Source organism: Camponotus vicinus, unplaced genomic scaffold, assembly GCF_025532165.1.
Source record: "Camponotus vicinus isolate PSW18456_S1 unplaced genomic scaffold, iyCamVici1.0 SCAF_6, whole genome shotgun sequence".
In the NCBI taxonomy this organism is placed as follows: domain Eukaryota; kingdom Metazoa; phylum Arthropoda; class Insecta; order Hymenoptera; family Formicidae; genus Camponotus; species Camponotus vicinus.
This window is the reverse complement of record NW_028141978.1, coordinates 10092256-10111403: the sequence shown is the minus strand read 5'-3', so window position 1 is coordinate 10111403 and position 19148 is coordinate 10092256. Positions and strand designations below refer to the sequence as shown.

General features: G+C 39.2%; 1 protein-coding gene across 1 annotated transcript in view; it reads right to left on the bottom strand.

Moving 5' to 3' along the window:
* LOC145973047 (uncharacterized) overlaps positions 1-19148 on the bottom strand; it is a 299775-nt gene that overhangs the window by 80399 nt on the left and 200228 nt on the right. The window lies entirely within an intron of this gene.

Below are 19148 nucleotides of genomic sequence, written 5' to 3'. Positions count from 1 at the left end.
ATTTTATTTTGATTTTATTGTAGTGAACATTAGAGATTATTTAGTCATTTTATAGATGCGTGAACTAGTACTACTTATTATTTGTACACGTTGTGATAGTCAATATACTAATGTTTCTTTCCAATTTGTATAATTGCACAAATTATGAGCAGCACATTATATTATGCACAAACTCAGACATTATATTGGCAAAATTCCTGGCCATGGAGCAATGTAATATCTGGCAGGCTTGATCGCGATTGCCACGATATTACATATTTTACGATGTATTAACGGTAGCGAGAAATCGGTAATTGCGCCCATTTACCACGGCGGGTTGGTTGAAATGAGTTACACATTCTGCAAGTGTCGATTTAATGGAAAGCAGCCACGTAATGTTATAGTGGATGGCGAACCGAAAAATTGCGGTTATAATCACTGAAGATAGTCCGTTTTTAATATCATAAAAGTAGATCAAGGAAACAACATAATGCGTTTGGTTCTTATGTATGTAACCTGAATATTTCTGAGAACGTCAGATTTTATAATCTTTATGTATTTTTGATAATGTTTTTAAAAATATATTTTTCATAATTTTTATAAAAAAATTACTCTTTTTTAAATTTGTATATTTTATAATTTCAGTATTTCGAGGTATCAAAATCGAATTAATTAAAAAAATGATCGTTCTCTTATTCCGTTTCTTTTATGATTAATTTTATAAAAAACTTTTTCAAAATTATATATATTATATACATAAAAATGCAATGTTATGATACATACATATAATTATAAGAATCATATTTAATCATGATGTTAGATTATTTTGAGAATAAATATCATCTGTAAATAAGCATGTAGTATCAGCAGTGTCAACAAAAATATTGAAGAATTATCGTAGATACAGTATATTGCATTCGCAAAACAAACATACGACAGTCTCGTCAAGTGAACTCCATGCGATCGTAATTTTAAGGATTATGCCAAGTGTAATAATAAAATTATCGAGAGGAATTTTGTTTCCGAGAATAAATATTATTTGCAAGTAAATGTATAAATCGAGAGATTGGCAAGAAAAATTTCAAACGGTCGTCGTCGAACTACGTACAGATAATGGAAGCCTGATGATAATGGAAATCTAAGTTCCATCAAATTAATTTCATAATTCTAAACATTTTTAAAATAAAATAAAAAAGATTTTATAAATATTTTATATTTATTCCGTCCAAAATTTAATATTTTTTTATCTTATAATCTCTAACCTTCTCTTATTTATCAAACTCTATCACTTACTTTATAAATACGAGTACTATGATATTATGCATATGAAGAATGAAATATGTTGCAAAAGTCATTTGCAGTATGTTTACTCGCCGACATTACCTTGAGAAATGTACATATGTACTACTAGAAGGGATAAAGCACTAAGTAAAATGTGTAAGAATTTAAGCGATCGGCAGGCGGCGAGAGTTCCTTGACGAGATTTCACACAGGATCTTGACTCGCAACACGCCGTGTGTGCAGCGCGCAAAGACTTATGGCCTTGGCACTTAATATGCAGTGGAAAGTCATTAGGGTAAATCGACTATTAGATTATCAAGATAGCGTCGAGGCGGCGATACAACGACGTCTCTTTTTCGATAATCTTATCCCCGCGCGCGCGCACGATCTTAACGAGCCGCAGATGCGAGACGCGGTTGCGACAGAGAGAGCCCCGGACAGATATTTATCACCGGCGTCGCCGGAACACGCGGAAAAGTTCGCCGCCGATAATTAAAGCCGGGATTTATTATCGCGCTCTTCATTGTGGCGTTAATCTTTTATCGCGTTTGGATTTATCGCCGGCTGAAACTAGCCGGAGCGTGGTTGCGTTAAGGCAATCCTATTCAAACGGAATGCTTTTTAATCCTTACAATTTCGCTATAAAAATTGTACAATCTTCTACATAATAGTAATTAATGTCGCATTAATTTCTCGAATATTACTCAATTTTTTACTAGTATTTGGAATAATAAAATATGAACGAGAGAGAATCGCACAAAGAAGATTACATATATATTTTTCATATAAAATATCCACATATTTTTCCTCCTAAATTAATTGTATAAAAATTTGTTTTTTTGTTTAAGATACTAAAGATCGATATGTTAGACTGAGAAAAGCATCACGTGGCGTAGCATTTGAGTTCCGTCACTAAATAAGCCTATATTAGAGTTACTTGCATTTATCGCGACCAATCAGCGCTTTATAGACACGCCAGATGATTTTCGCAAAATGAATCTTTCGTAATTACACAGAAAGCAGTGAGTTCGTTTCGCCTCGGGCTCACGCGAGCTTCGGCATCCATCAACGTCGTCTTCGGCATCGGGCAGAGGAATGCAGAGAGGGGAATTGTACTCCATCGATAATAACCGTCCCACGATCGGCCGCGACGACGAAAAAGATCTCTTTCGCTACTAATAACGTCTTATTAGTATGGCCGCGGTGACATATGAAAGATGACCATAATGAGGCCCATTACATCTTAACGTGACAAATTGCGATTGCGCATGTTACCTCGCGACTCGCGGAATCACGACTGCGTGCGTGCGTGCATGCGTGGTCGCGCGCGCGATTAAACGCGAGAAATCTCGATCGCGTTTCCCGACGTGGCGAAATCTATCAAGTGCCATTCGAATATTTTCTAGCGTCGCCTGAACGACATATTTCACTTCGCTATTATCATTCTTAGAATTGCCGATTGGTCTACAAAATGATTTTCAACTCTTGATTTATTTTACAAATGTTGAATATCAAATACTCGAAATTTTATTGAAATTTTTTAATTTTATTTTTACTTATACGTATAATTTTATATATAAATCATTTTTTAATTCTTTTATATTTAATGCCTCATTTTTTAAGAGATATAAAGAAAGAAATATATAGAGATTATTGCAGTTTAATTTCGTTTATATGAAAAAGTGGAATCGAATTAGCGACTTAACGAGGGGTCTTAACGAATCGCGGCGGCGACAAGAGGAATACCTTTTTTGCGCGAAGGCGTGTCCAACTACAGATGCGTAAGATGTGTGTAATGCCGGACGCAATAATGTCCGGACCGTGATGAGCGCGATAGATCTCCTGGTAGTAACCGTAACGAACGAGACGCGCGATGGCAGCAGTCTGATAAAGTAGACAATCTGACGATTGCACGTAACTATTTCTATGCCCCATCTACGCGTTGAGAATTACAGGAATCAGGATCAAGTTGAGATATTAAGTTAATCTTTATTTATATGCTTAAAATAATTTAAAAAATGCAATAAACTGAATTATATTTGACGATGTTGTGTCACGTATAAAAAAATAATTTCTGCAAATATGAAGAAAGATATATATAATTAATAATATATAATCACAAGACTGGAAACAATCATAAAATCGAGATTAATAAAAAAGATATTCTTTTAATTATATTAAATAACATTAATATTCTAAGGAATCAAAGATCCTTGAAATTTATACATTGAAATTCGGTATATTAGGATGATAATAGCTGCACGAATTGAATTTCTGCGAGGAAAGTCAAGTCGCAGAGCAACATCGGAAGGAACGAAGGAGTCCGGTCTTGATTATCCCCCGGAGGATCGGCGGCGATGCTCGCGAAGGGAACGAACGAATCGGTAGTGCGCCAATGGAGAGGCGTGTATATCCTTCACGTGACACGGGAACGAATGGCTAGCTGGTAGTACCCGGGGAGCAGTAATATACCTGGGTTACACAGTGCTCAGTGACTAATGAACCTTTACAGTCACCTTTACGTCCGACTGTCGACGCAGCGCGACTGGCTGAGTTTATTGCCGATGCTAATTCACGAGACTCGGCAATTAGAGGCCGCCGCATGGAAGCCACCGCGGATCCTTATTCACCTGCGAAACCCCGTCGATTTTCAGTGATAATACCTGTCGATATGGACACGATAACTCGGCGATGCATGCCCGAGTAAGAAAATTGAACTGATCGAATAGTAGTATTAGGTACATGTTTGTATTATTTAAAACACGAGAAATGCCCTTAGCTTAAATTCAAAATGACATAAAATTTAAGAAATGATCGATTAAAGGGAGAAAATTAAGAAGTAAATTTATGGACAAATATTTATATATATGATAGATATTTGACGCGTTTTTCTTTGTTCGACTATTCGTTATATCGCACTTCATCTTTCTGTACAACGTCGATCAAAATTTGTCAACGAGATCATGTAGCAACTAGTCATTCCTATAATTCTTCAATCTATATTATATATATCTGCGCAATCTCGTCGTGTCGTCGTGAATCCATTGCTAATTTGCGAGCAGCATCTGTCTGCCTGTCTCGGGACAAGTTGACACGGTATGTCTCTTATACACATGGAAGAACGAAATCTTTTCTTACCAGTGACAACTCGACAAGAGATACGCCGAGGGATTCAGGTGATAGAAGAGAGGGAGAAGCGAAAGTATGGAAGATCGCGCGGAAAAACCGGTATGCCGGTAGCACGTACGCCTAATGACGGGACGATCATTAGGATACACTACAGCAGCAGGTCTTCGGAGGGCCAGGGTGACGAAGACGAACGGTGCGCCTGGACGGGTGTCTTCGCGTCGAAAGAAACTCGTTGTCGCCGAAAGGAGTATTCATACAATCGAGTGAGTTTGCCTCGAGAAATCATCGTTAGTGCATTGTACCAGCAGAAAAATCACTTCGTCGGGATCTTGAAGACGCGGATTATACCACGAATCCTAACGACAGAACGTAAAACAGAGTTAAATCCCTGTCAGATTCAACACGATGCGAAAGTGAATTAATCGACATGTAAACGATGAACAACTAACATCAGTTAATTTTAACTCTTCAAGCTCTGTGTATTTTTAGTATGAAATCTCTAATTACTTTATGAATCATGTTTATTCACTTTTCTTTGCTGACACTTGCCAAGCATAAATTTTAAATAATAACAATTAATTCCACACACATTGAAATTAATACAATTTTAAACTATAAGATCGTAAATTCAAGTGCCGGTTCCCATCTGGCTCGACGTCATGCATGCGTGATGATCTGTCGATATGGGCCGGCACACAATTCGCACGACCGATAGTGATTGATGATGATTAGCCGCCGATTTACCGATAAGGAAATGTATCTCGCTAACGCGTTACCGCGATATTAAAACACCGTATGCTCATGTCAATCGTTACACAATACGCAATTACAACAAAGTACGCACGCACGATGTACATTAATATCGCATTTTCCAGCCTAATATGTGATGCATCTCGAATATTATGTATAATCATTTAAGTCATTTAAATATATATGATTAAGATTGTGAGACATTTTGAAACACAGAGAAACAAATGTGCGAATGAAATCTCTTGGATCAAAATTTATTTTACAAACTGAGGTCGAATTTCTGATTTCGTTAAATCAATTTTATGAATTTTATGTGACATGAAAATAGCTCGTATACGAGAGGTTTTACAATCTCGTAAGAACATGATAACCGAGTACATTTACTCGACCACGTGTGTGCAGCGTGTAACCACGTGCGCTTACGTTTACCACGCATCGGGAATCCCTGGAGTTCGTTAGACGCGCAAGAGAGATCACGATCGCGACCGTCGTGCACACTGCGAAGATACGGATCTACCTGCGTGACAATCGCCGGACAACAGAGCGAGCGCATCAGCGAACGCGCGATTCTACCTGCTACCGGTTATGCGATGTGTGCTGATAAGCGATATCGCATACTCGCGCGCACGATCATCCCTTCCGGCATATTAGTCGCAATTGCGTTCATAAATCTCCGAAACGATACACGATGAAACAAATCATGAAACCGATTATTCGAATTCGAGTATATATCTTTATATATGAATATCATACATTATACATAACAATTATTTTTTATTTCATATTTACATTGATAATCTTGAAAATTTACATAATTTCAGCAATCTTAAAAATGTCTGAAATAGAAGATTAATGTGTCGGAAAAAATTTAATCTATTAAATAATTTTTTAAATTATTTAATAATATTTTTAATCGTGAAAAGTAAATTTGTGCACATAAAACGAAGAGTGAAAAATCTAATTATTTTGTTTTAAGAAACAGAGAAAAATTGAGTGTTCAATTTTCATCGGCTAAGTATCTCCTGTATTCTCATGGCAAATCATGATTGCAACCAGGCAGAGGCAAGACACGGACGAGACGCGGATACATTTAAAGACCTCAGCGGACGCTCGGAACACATTAAGGCTCGTATCTCGCCTAAAGGGGCGATGGCAGGGATCGCACTCGTGGCTTACCCTGGAAGTACCAGTTGGGTCGTTATGCCACCGATGAAACGATGGTAAATAAAACTTGCCGTTTGTCGACAACGGCCGATAACGGTTAAGTGCTCGGATGCTGTAAAAGAGTGAAGTATACGAGCGTATAAGAGATGGTTCTATATAAAATATTCAGTAATCAACGATACAACAAAAGATATATTTTTTCCTCTGTCGCTAAATCTAAATCAATTTGGTACAATTTTCCGAGAATAATTGTTATTATATCGGCAAAATTACACTACAAAATTTAAAGTTTGGAGATATTTTTCTTATACACACATCGGTCAGAACTCGTTTGGTCGCTTTATTACAACTCGTTTACACCAAAAAGAATTGAAGGAAACTGGAATCAAATCTCAGACAGGGTAGAGTCCGGATGTTTACTCTTGTACCGACGTTTTACAACCGCGTAAATTTTCTGCTCGGTCGCCTCGCGCTTCTAAACGATTTACGATACGATCTTACGAAAGAGTATTTCACCGGCATCACGATGCATGAGAGACACGCATGCTCGGTAAGAACATGAAGCTACAATCTGCAGAATTTAAGGCACTCCTCTTGCGCAATATTTGAAAAAGAAAATAAAGAGTTGAACTTTAATAGTAAATATATTATTTAGATTAATTTCTTTTTCTCCCTCTCTCTCGATTTATAATTAATTAATTTATGATTAAAAACGTTATTAAAAAATAAATTGTTATGTCGTCAAAAAATAATTGTAAACAATAAATTATTCACATGGTCATAAATATAATAAATGATATAAAAATTTAAGATTTAAAAAAGCGCAAAAATTTATTAAAAGATTACTCAAGATAATATAATTAATATGACATCAAAATATGGAAATTAAAGAACCATCGTTTCGCTGGAAAAAACTGCTAAAAATCTTTCTTTACGGAACACCGTTACGTAATCTTCTCGTCGCTTTTAGTTAGCATGATTCGGTCGCAGGTCCCGGGTGCACGTTCTCACACTCTCACCTTCGAGGGATCCTTCGAGGGACCCTTCGAGGGATCGCCAGGTAGTCGATCGGTGATTAGACCGGCAGCTTGTTTCCGATCGCTGTTAAATATCTCGTTCCGACGAACGGAATCTCCCCAGCTCCCTTGGCATGTCCTACTAAATTCCGTTACATTCTACCATCAGTTATTACATGTGTCGAAAGAACTTTTATATTCGTATTAGCAATAAAATCCCAAAAACTCAATACATGATATAAATTATTCGGACGGAACAGAACATTGTTATAAATAGATTTAGCCACGGCATTATAATTATGTTTCACGTTTCTGACATGTCTGTAAGACTCGCTGACACCTCGATAAATTCACTACGTCGACAAATCGACATTGTCACCATGACAACTTGTCCGTATCCGCAATGTCGAATAACTTGGAAGAACGAGATGCTTCATCGACGCACGATTCATAAAACATGAATCTTTGAGGAATAGACAGAAGAAACGTCGCGCACAGTGACATGCGACACTAAATGACAACGCGAAGGACGCGTGAGAAATGGATCGCATATAAATTTGTAAACCCGTATTTGCCACATCCAAGTCTGTTTATACATATACATATATATTAATCTTTAATAGTTTAATCATGCCTCTCTTTATTCCCGACAATTTTACACGTTCCCCATTTTCCGGCCCGTCTCAAAGGAGACAGGGACCCATTCTCGCATGCATAATCAAGCAGGTACGAGCGCAAATTCCTCGCGGATACTTTCTTCGCGCGATGTACGTACGCGTCCGTCGAGAGATTCACGCGCGTCAGGACAAAATTACCGCGGATCTTTTTTTTTCTCTTTTTTTTTTCATCATCCCGACCCCTCTAATGCCAACCCGACTTGTCTACCCTTGGTGCGACGGCTGCGGCGGCGGCGACAGTTGAAAATAGTTTCGCGCCGACGAGCCGTGACTAAACGAACGGAAAACGATGGGCAGCCGGACTGACAGCGTCTATGCACGCGTCATTATCCACTCCAGGTGCTGCGCGCCGCGGCGTATATTTGCATGTCAGCGCGAATACCGCAGCCGCGAGACGCGTGACGTCTCGTACGGAAGAGAAAAAAGAGAGAGAGAAGGAAGAAAAAGAGATTGAGGGAAGAAAAATTGTTTCTGAAGAATAGATGGATTCGGAACGAAATGATTTCCGAAGGCGCGTTTCCCTTTTCGGAAGTGAAACGAGAGACGCGCCTTCAGATAGAATAAACATAGACGCGTCATCGCGTGTCGGACGCCAACAACGAGCCCGCGGCGTCAAGATGAGAACAGGTAGATTCTACGTCGCGGGTGCCTGATTACGAGTGCGTGTATGCGCGTGATGTGCGTGTACGTATACGTACATGTACGAATACCAGTCGCTCGCAAACCGATGCCACCACCGTCGCCGACGCGTTTTTACTAAGGAGGATTCTCGCCAGATGCGGTTGTACGCGCGCGGGATCTTCGCAGCATCTTCTCGCCGGCCACCACCAGGACTTTCGTATAAATCAAAGCTTCGTTTCGCGCGGTACCGACCATAGGTAGGTAGGTAGATATAATATCTTACGTTGGGGTCAAGGTGAATGCGTCACGCTCGTTTACGGATTACACACGTGCGTGGATTAAGTACCACTACGGGCCATCGGGTACCAGAAAGAAAACTAATCTTCCCTGATTCTCTGGTTTGACGGCGAGGCCTCTACGAAAGGGGTCTCTCGCGCTTCGCCGAACTTTCTGACGTCCTCCAGACTTGTAACATCGCTCATACATGTATTATGATCCCCCTATTGCGAATTTATTCAATTTTAAATAATAAAAAAAACGTGATGCTTAGTAACATTTTATATTGTCAAATGAAAACAGTAAAGTAAAATTTCTGATAAAATAAAATTTTGCAAAATATATAGATATTTCAATCTATTAAAAAAATTTCACAAGTTGACAATAAATTTCTAAATACAATTTAAAAAAATCATATTCTATATATCTTCTTTAATAGTTTAATCAAATTTAATTAGCAATTTTTTAGCTGGATTAATCGACAAAAGAATATAAAATAAAGCCTAAATATTATCTTTACTGCTTCGTTGCTATTTTGCTCGGACATAGGACATTCCGTGGATATTTTTAGATAGAAACGCGCTTGTTTATTGACACGCAACATTATGCATCTCCGTAAGATGTCTTTCAGGAATTTATCTTTCTTTCGCAATTGTTCTAACCAGTCGTACCTGCGTACACATCTCAGTCTACCTGCAGGTAGTCTGGAAAAAAAGTTGCTCACATCAACGACGGTGCTCGTGCTGAGAATAAATAAATTAATAAATCAATCGGTATGATCGGAATGCATGCGTGCAGAAAAAAGAAAAGGGCGCGTTGCACATGCCTGCTTAAACGGTACCTCTCAAATAATTCTCAAACATGCGCACTGCACTCCCGCGGAGAAAACAGAATTAAATGCCGATGCACTGATGTTATCTCGGGTTTATTTTAATAAAGGCAAGAGACTCGAAAATCCGCTGATACAATCGAACAGCGATGCATCGAATTCATTAAACTTTTGGTACGATAAAACAGAGATTTCATGAAGAGATATTTTTCGATGATATATGTTTCCATATTTTCATTAAAATTCTAAATGAAATTTAAATATCGAAATGTAATTCCATTTAAAAGCAACTGAGATCTAATGTATTCTTTCTACTCCTCCAATAATATAACTGTTTGTGATATGACAAAGACGGAACACCGGGTATATCGAAAGCGATTCATTGAAATTTATATATGAATGCCTCGTAAGGGCTCGGCGCGCGATAGTCTCTCGATTGATGTGTATTAACATTTAACGCGCCGCCGTTTTCATCGTCAGGCGTGTCATTTCGCGACGTGCGCCACGCAATTTGCTCCATTTCTTTCTTTCTTTTTTTTTTTTAATACACGCGCGTCTTCTCGTAAACAGGAGTGCCGAGTGTTCCGTCGCACGGATCTCGAGAAGATGAAAAAGTAGACGCCGCCTGCGCGACGCACCGGTATGTAATCTCGTGATTGACTCGCCTACATTTTCCGCGCTTTTTCCCCGCTGCCCTGTTTTTTTACCCCTATCTGGCACAAGCTTATCGCGCGACGAGAAAGTCGAGAATGTACGCGGAAATCGGACAGGGCGTGACATACGATTTGTGTTTTAATCTCGAGAGCTCTCGCTCGACATCGATGCAAATAAGCAGTCTGGCTTGACAATGAAGAATTTATGATGCAACAAAATTTATAATATATGTAATAAAAAAATCGTTCTATTAATTATAATAATTTAGAAGAAAATTCGAATGGGAGTGATAATTTACAAATTTTCAAGTTGATTAATAAATCTAACTCAAAGCAACTGCAGCAGTGATAGAATTCTGTATTTTTTACAGAATTTAATACAAAATTGCGTTGATAATTTTTAAGATTGCCGAGGACACGATGTTTATGCGTAAACCATTTACCAATTCTTAATTCTTCGTCAATTTCCGACTTGTCGGTTCTTACTTTATCCGCGGCCGAATCAGTGCATAACTCAAACGTCACCTAGCACGACGTAGATCTATCAAGCATTCGCTGTGGGTCGATAGAAAGAGAATGGAAGCCACGACGGATTAATCTCGAAGTGCAGCGCGTGCAACGTGGCCCTGGCGAAAGTATCGTGGACCGACGGCGGTATAATTCATTATTTTTGTGCTGTCAATACTCACGTATTCTGTTGTCTCCGAAAGACTAAACTGCATTCTGGTACGGCTTAAGAATCGCGTGGCACAGCAGACTCGTGGAAATCGAAAGGACGGAGCGCGTGTATGATTTTTATCGTCTTATTATTACTCGAGATGGCGAATATTCGATAGCGATTTTTTTACACGATTTTCTCTACATACTCATTTTTATTCTTACGTCCTCATATCGTGAAGCTTGGCCTTATTATTATAAAAAGTGTCGTAATATTATTATATTTTAATAATAATTTTTATTCTCACATTCTCAATTAATATACGCAATATATGCAAATTTGGGAAATGCAATGACTGTAACATTGTGTCTACCATTGATAAGCCGTTGCTCTAAACTGTGTCGAATCGTACGCGAAATATCTCGAAACAACATGTTACAACATAAACAGCTGTCCGTCCGCGACGAGGAAATGCATCGATTCGATCGGCAAACACTTTTGCACTTTGCGATTTGTCGCGGAGTCGGACTTGCCGCCTGTTTACGACAACCGATCGAAATCAATGTTTATGGCGAGCGGCCGATGGTGATAATACGATTGGGTAACAGTGGGTGACTCGATGAGCCGGATCGTATGGGAAAACAGTGCTTGTGCGACTCTATTCCCTCGCCGCGATGACAGAAACCGGTGAGATTTATTCGCTATGTCGCGGACACGGACAACACCTTGTTCTCGTTCGCGTGCTCCACTTTTAACGCCGCTCTGGCGCGCTCTTACTTATTGTCAGTTTCATAATTCACCTCGGAGACGGATAACACGGGGACTTTTTGCTGCAGCGCGTTTTGCAAACGTTAATATCGCGTTAGGTAATATGTACGGTGAGTGATAAGAGTTGCTGTAACGATAATTTCACGTGCAACATGATATATTAGCGCGTTTGTATTCAAATTATATTATTTTACATGATAATCAATATTAGATATTAGCTAATGACGCAATTCTTTCGTCGTAGAAGCAAATGATTTTCTTATTGGCAACAGCTGGCGGCTTTTATTTACGAATCACAAGACAAGCGCGCAATTTCGTGCGAATTAACGACAATAAGTATATGCCTCTCGAGGAAAGTTGCGAACAGACTCGCGTAGGATCGCGCGGTTCAGCAAACGGCCGGCCGGCGACGCGAAATTAATAATCCGCCACTTCTTATGCCTCGTTATCGCGCATCGTCACGTCTTTATAACGCGGTCGACTTCCATACGTCAGATGTTATCGTCGTATATCTCTCGTACATCTAGCAGCTAGTAAAGTAAGTGCGAGTAAGTATAAACTACGCGCACAGAGCCGCCACCACCACCCTCGATGTTCCGCCCCAGCGAGTAGATAACATCTTCGTGCATACACTCGCTCCGTCTCTCCGTCCCTCTCTTCTCTCCTTCATCGCATCTCAGCGCGCCTTCCTCAACCCTTCCGTTCGACTCGCCTCGACCGTTCGCCCGGAGGCTTCCCTACGAACAGCTACTTCAGTAGCCGCACCATCTGGGCACCATAAATCCCCGTTAGCCGTCTATGCTGCGCCGATACGCGGACATCAATGTCCATCGAACTGGACTTTCGAATCGCGCTTTCTGATTTCGATGAATAGCCAGTCGAATTATGGATTTTACGAAAGGGATTCTGTTTGAAATTCGAGAATATCTTCTGTGTGTTTGAACCTTAAGTTTAAAATTCAAGCGAATATATTATCATTTGCTGCTATTTTTTAAACTTGGTGAGATTAAAGAATTTTAAGTATCACACTGAAAAAAAAATTAAGAGAAAGCATATGATAAATTATAAACGACATTTTTAGAATTTAAAAACATTAACTGTAAACACGAAAATATTGCATGGCTGCATTGTACATTTTTACAAAACAACACTGATAAATGTATTTTATATGCTTGAACGTAAATGATTATTGTATAATCTTATAAGCTTCTTCTCTTTGATGGCAAGACAAAAGTAATTTCTAAAAGACTTCCTTTATATATTGCCGACTTAATGGCCACAGTGACATTTATTCTTCTTCAAGGACTCAAATTATGAGATTTGAGAGTTCTGCTGAATAAACCGGTGGACAGTTAATTCAGCGAGCTGTTCTTTCGCGATTTTACACATAGTTTTTGTGAAAGCGTGTGAGAAGACTAGGACGGACTTTATATAAAGTTATACAAAAGAGTCTTTAACAATAGTACCTTAAGTATAAAAAAAATTAAATAACGGGCGTATAAATAAACCATTTTGCTTTCTTCACCCGTTGTATTTCAATTAAATAACAATTTATTATTTTCTTTACAGAAAATAGTTTCAAAATTTAATGAAAATCCAACTTGGAAGATTCGATTTTCCAAAGTTTAATTACGCAACTTAATAATTTTTAATAAGATGCAAATAGAAATTAAAGCGGAATATTTTATATTGATCTGTGGTCGAACAATCAGTCTCAAAATAAATGATTCAATTAACGAAACTCAAACTATATTAAGAAGAGATCGAGAGAAGCTGGGAAAAAAATAAACTTTCCAGCTTGAAGTTTCTGAATACGAAAGCCTGCGAAAGTTTAACCAACTCGACTCGTTAAACGTGCTTCGCAACGGAATTGCTGACTTGTTAGATCGCTCGAGAGCCGATAACTGATAATTGTAGCACCGTGCTCGACCACGGGTGTATCGGCATCTTTGCGGATGTCGATCCGCCGTTGAAAGCCGTAGCTGTACAAGCCACCACCGCGTGGGAGAGCATGTTACAACCCGGTCCGGAGGTTCTGCTCCCGGCTCGTCGCTCCTTCTTCCTCCTCTGAGCACTCGTTCGTTCCGTTTTCTATGGGAACCCGACGAAGAGATCCCTCCTAACGTTGCAATATATTGCCATTTGTTTTGCCCGCTATAAGGCAATCGAATATGTTTGTCAGTATCGCGGAATCGAACCTTCGAATCTTGCGAGGAAGAGTAGAAGTTGATCATGACCGTTATTTTGCCGGCGAATATGGTCCCAGCCGATCGTACCGGATTATATCGCCGTGATACGCCGGCTTTAACAACGATCGCACCTCTATCGATACCACGCTAGGGATCCTTCCTCGTTTTCTCACAGCGATTTTTCGTGTATCTCCCGTGCTTGTTATTCATTTGTTGATCGTAGATCTCCTTCCAAGAAACATCCGCCGTCAGGATGTAGCGGATTGGAGATTATGTTAGCGAAATTCTGTGATCGTAGGATCTCGATCCTATTCTACGAGCTCGAGTTTGAAAGAGCTTTCGAATTAATAAACAAAGTATCGTTTATTTGAATTTTTTTTTACGGCTATATATATTGTTTTAAAAAATCGCTCCATTTAAAAAAATGGTCTCATAGTCTTAATAAATCTTTTACCCCAATATACGAATAATAATTGCATGATTAATAAAAAAAATCAATATGAAATATTAAAGGAAACAGTTATATGCATGTGATCAAGATATGCAATAATTACACAAGATAATCAAATTGCATTAAATCAGATTTAATTTCTTAATCAACTTCATATAAAAGAATAAAAAGAGAGGAATATCTATTATTTCTGTTTCATAAAATGTTCTCATCTAACGACAGGAATAATAAAATAACTCTTTTGTCTTAATCTTCTCGAGCATTAAACTAGGGAGAATTTTGATTGGAGAGTATCGTTAAACGAAACATCTTTAGTTTCTCGCGAATATTCGATGCTTATCATTCGCTCTCCGCGGGACAGAAACACGTGGGGGTGGACGAAGATACTAATCGCGACAGCGCGAGACCAGTATTATGAATAGGAAAATAATATCGGACATGTCGTCTCGCGTAAGCAGGTTACACCGGTAGAGAGACGGCAATTCGCGAGACGATCTATCACGCCGATCTGATCAACGAAAGATAGACCGCCGTATGTCGCGAGTCGATGATCGCTTACAAGGCATCTCTGAGACAACCGAGGAATCTCGCCGGTTTCTTTCACGTCGTATAAAAATGTCGTGCGCGCAACGACTCCTTGTCGACGTCGTGAATTATTATGACGTTAACGGGACGCGCGCGCCTTTCTTGCGACGGTGACTCGAGCGTTCGCCGTGTTGCATTATCGTTAATCGCTGACACGAGACCCGTGGAAATCGTTCCGAGCGATGACGTTTGCTCGAAGAATATTCAACGATTGAAAGAAGCATGCGATGCACAGTAATCTCTTCAAGGCGGGATTGAATATTGTTATGGTAAATCATCGAGATGGCTTTACTCGAGACACATTATTATAAAATAATAATAAAATACAATTTTTTTCTTGAATCAACATTATTTTGGAAGTCGTTAAAATACTCATCAGGAAAATCGCAAGATGGAATAAATTTCGATTTTCTCCATCGTAATACTTAATCTAAACGCAAAGCAAATACAGAAGAACAAGAAATAAGAGGTTATTGGATTAATATTCGCGTGTTCAACAAACAAACAAACAAACAAACAAACACACGTGGCATGTAATTCGTTGATATATCGTTGAACACAAGGTGTAATCATCCTGCCCCTCGGCTGCCTCTCGGTAATTGCAACGTTTCCGCTCGGTTGTTCAACAATGATTTTCCCCGATCGGCCCCAACGATTCGACGAGGCCATCGGCGTTCGGCGTACGGAGAAGGTCAGAACGTAATGAGTGATAATGGAAATTGCGTCTTCCATGCGGCCACATTTTCAGCGAAAAGTCTTGACATTCTCACGTGAAACTCCGTGGGGTAAACCGTGACAGTATCTCCTCGATCGCGAATATTTCGTGGCCGTTACATGCGAGATTGTCGCGTATAATTTGTCACGAGAAATAATTACATAATGCAAGCAGATATAATCAATGTCTCCTATGTGACGATATTACGTATTCATTGTTGTTACAGTACATTAAAAATCATTTTTAGTCACGAATTATATTATTGAAAGGAATCATATATTTATGTTGTGCCTCGATAATCGCATATCTGAGATAGAAACGTAAGCTTGCTATTAATTTTGCATTTGATGATTTATCAACGACGATAGACGATTCAATCTGTTCGCAGGAAACCAAATCGGCATTCTGAATCTGCAATGCACAGGCGTGAGTCGGTCACTATCAGATGCACTTGCGAGTTAGATGCTGACACACCAGCGGATCGCATGTATACGACACAAAGGGAGGAACGGACAGGAATCGCGCAACATAATATACACTACCGTTGGCTGCTTACAAATCCGCGGGAACGAAGAGATGCACAGATTGGTGCATATCCTGCGAGCGAAATCGGTGCGAAGAAAATAACGGGAGACAGGAATAAGATCGTCGCGACAAAGGAGGTAGTTGAAAGACTTTCAAATGAGAGATAATCATTTAAAAACTTGATTAATGCTCTGATAACTGCATGATTTAAACATGGAAAAATATTCTACTTTCTACTTAAAATTCAATTTTGTTTTACGTTTGAAGTTTTCTATTTCTACAATTTTATATTTAATTTAATATTCTGTGAAATTCTAAGCGCTGAATAGTTGGTTCATGGAAATTGTAAGGATTTACATTCAAAATAATGAATTACATGCCGCAAGATTGATCTCACGATGAGGTCTCCCGGCAAGTTTTCTATCAGCAACGTACACCTGTGGATTACGACGCATACGTTGTTTACGTGTACGCGAGGTCGCGGAGATGCGTTATCGCGATCTAACAGTATACGACCTTAAGTCTCCCAAGAAGGTCGCTCATTTCCCTGCACGTGATGGTCAACAGATTTTTATGATAGATGATGATTATTTTTTGCGCGGGAAACGACTTTGCTCGCTTCATTCAAATCAAAATAATTGTTTCGCGAGATGATGTATAATACTTACGATGATGTACTGTGGAATGTGCAGAGATAGATAAGGTACAGCATTTTATCTTCTGAAGACTTACCTGAAACAAAAAGCAATAATAATAAGTAACGAATAAACATAATGAGACATAAAGTATAACGTATCTTATTAAAACGTTTCAGTAATGACGCGCTCACAATCCCGATCGAGGCAATTCGCGATGAAATGGCCCGCGCATCAGTCGTAACAGCGTTGAAGTTTAATCTACAACACGAGAGAGACGATCGAAGATGTTCTTTCTCAACCGAGAGCGCCTCGGTGATGTTCGAGGCGCTGGCCTCTCATTCCGTCCATTACCAAGTCCAGTTCCCACGTTTATATCTCATTCACTGCAAAGTTCGCGTCGTAATCGCATAAACGATGTTGCCATCGTTGATAAGCTTATAGATCTTACGATCTGAGAAGAAATTTCGTTACGTTCTCGCAACAATAAATTTGTATGATGATTCGCGCAACGTGCAAAAATTTTGCTGCTCGTTGTTTTTTCAGATAACCCGTGTCTTCGTCATCAGATAAACATTTTAAATAAAAAGAATTCATCTTCTTTTGTTTAAAAAATTCTGCAGAAATTTTAACATGAAATTAAGAAAAAAAGACAATTAAAAAATAAAAATAATCTCTTATATAAATATTATTAAAAGGAAGGAAAGGTAAAAGGAAATTAAAAGAGAAAAACATATATACTTTACGTTGAACAAAATAAATTTAAATGTTTGCAATCGCATCTTATCATTAATATTGTGAAATAATAATCATCATCAATATTAAAGTAAAATAATAATAATCGTAATTGTGCAATTTTGACGCTAAACTCATGTCGTTTACGAGTTTCTTAACGTTCGTAGAGTTAAAGAGTCGGTGGATGGTCAGCCGCAACAGGGTGGTCCCCGGGGCGATCTAATGACCCGCGCGGTGAATCAGCTACCTTTCGCAATCTGCTGAACTAGTAGAATCGCCGTCGTCGCCGCGATCGGCAGGTAGTCTTCGTCCTTTCTCAGCGGCAGAAGAGGATGCGGCTCTCCTCCTCTCAGGATCCCTAAGCTCGCTTGCTCTCCCGCTCACCAATTCCGGTTCCCACGTTTACATTTCGTGCATGCGCAATGCCCAGCCGGCCAGTGCACGTATGTATATAGCAGTGGTAGCTCGTTAACCGGATAACGGTAGGTCGGGTTGCGGCGCAGCCGCGATGCGAGCGCACAACCACCGAGAGGCGCACCACGACGGTCGAAGTGCAACGATGGCGAGGCGCAGAGAAGACGAGAGGGAAGAGAAGGAAGAGAGACGAAAGGAGGCCCCGACGTGGCTTATACAGGGTACTATAAGGTACCGGAGAATGTCGGCCCGACCCTCGCGGACGCCCTTAGGCTCATAGTACGGAGCCTACGTTAACGTGTCTATTTGAGATATCAGCGATCGGACCGACCGACACGGCTGCTGCACGACGCGCGGCGACTTCGCCTCGGGTCCTCGCTACTTAGCTGCGCTGACCGACCGAATGCGCTCCGCAAGGTACCTTGCGAACGACAGGTAGCCGTCGATGTTCGTTTCCGCGTGGGATCGATGGAAGATTCTATGAAATTGAACGGCGCTACAATAGCTCATTTAAAATAATTGTATTAGTCGATGAAGATGTTCCAGTGCTGCTGATTTTACTTTGATTTTTATCAGTAAGAATGAGAACGAGAAAATAATATTTTTTTGTGACATTTATCTGCTGGAGCATGTCTGATTTTCAGAAGATTAATCATATAATTAATATATTATAAAAAAGTTTTTATTATTTGTATACTGATTTACTGTTTGAATATTTAATAATAGCTTTAGAGAAAATCTTAGCATTAGTTTATTAATAGTTGCTCTTTCCAACAACAATTTTGTGTGCAAAATAATATTTCAATTCATGATAAAAAATCATGAAAGCAAATTTCTTTTGAATATATTGAGGAACTGAAATTATCTACCAAGATTAAAAGCTGTGATATTACGACGCGTATTCAATAATATTAATGACGCACAGATGCGAGGAAACTTATCGCCATACGTGATTTGTGTCAATAAATTCATCAATTATTTTTAATATGATATAAGCTTTCTCCTTGAGATGTCTGACAGAAAATAGCCAAGTATCCTTTATTCTCATCGTGCAAATTTCTTCGCGAATAAATTCGAAACAAGATGATGATTTTTCTG